This window comes from Lottia gigantea (assembly GCF_000327385.1).
Source record: "Lottia gigantea unplaced genomic scaffold LOTGIsca_291, whole genome shotgun sequence".
Lineage (NCBI taxonomy): Eukaryota > Metazoa > Mollusca > Gastropoda > Lottiidae > Lottia > Lottia gigantea.
The window spans coordinates 53,144-54,126 of NW_008708949.1; positions in this window are offsets into that span (position 1 = coordinate 53,144).

The following is a 983-nucleotide window of genomic DNA, read 5'->3' on the forward strand; positions in this document are numbered from 1 at the left end:
ATTGAATTTGCGTAGTGCGCATGCGCATTACTAACTTTCTTATTTCTTATCCGAATTTCATCAAACTTGGTATGTATGTGTATAATCCAATTATAAATTTGATGGAAATATTGAATTTTTGTTGTGCGCATGCGCATTACCATATTTCTTATTTCTAGTCCGAATTTCATCAAAATTGGTACGTATGTGTATAATCCAATTCTAAATTTGATGGAAATATTGAATTGTTGTTGTGCGCATGCGCATTACCAACTTTCTTATTTCTTGTCCGAATTCCACCAAACTTGGTATGTATGTGTACAATCCAATTTTGAATTTGATTGAAATATTGAATTTTTGTTGTGCGCATGCGCATTACAAACTTTCTTACTTCTTATCCGAATTTAATCAAACTTGGTATGTAAGTGTATAATCCAATTCTAAATTTGATGGACATATGGAATTTTTGTTGTGCGCATGCGCATTACCAACATTCTTATTTCTTATCCGAATTTCACCAAACTTGGTATGTATGTGTACAATCCAATTCTAAATTTGATTGAAATATTGAATTTTTGTTGTGCGCATGCGCATTACAAACTTTCTTACTTTTTATCCGAATTTAATCAAACTTGCTATGTAAGTGTATAATCCAATAAATTCAATGGAAATAAAAAAAATTTTGTTGTGCGCATGCGCATTACCAATTTTCTTATTTCTTATCCGGATTTTTATGAAACTTGGTCTTTATTAATTGACAAACATTCTTTTATTCCTAGTCAATATACATGAAACTCTAGGCACTTTTGGATATTTGCATTTAGAGATGCAGAAAAGTATTTACATCAATGTACTTGCAATAGACCATCTTCGTATGTACCTGAATGTTGTAACACACCCTGCATCAGTACTGTTCTAGTTTTATATCTTATTTAGACACTTTTTTTATTCTATTTCTTTTTAAATAAAATGATTTTAAATACCTACCTCCCTTTAAACAAAGG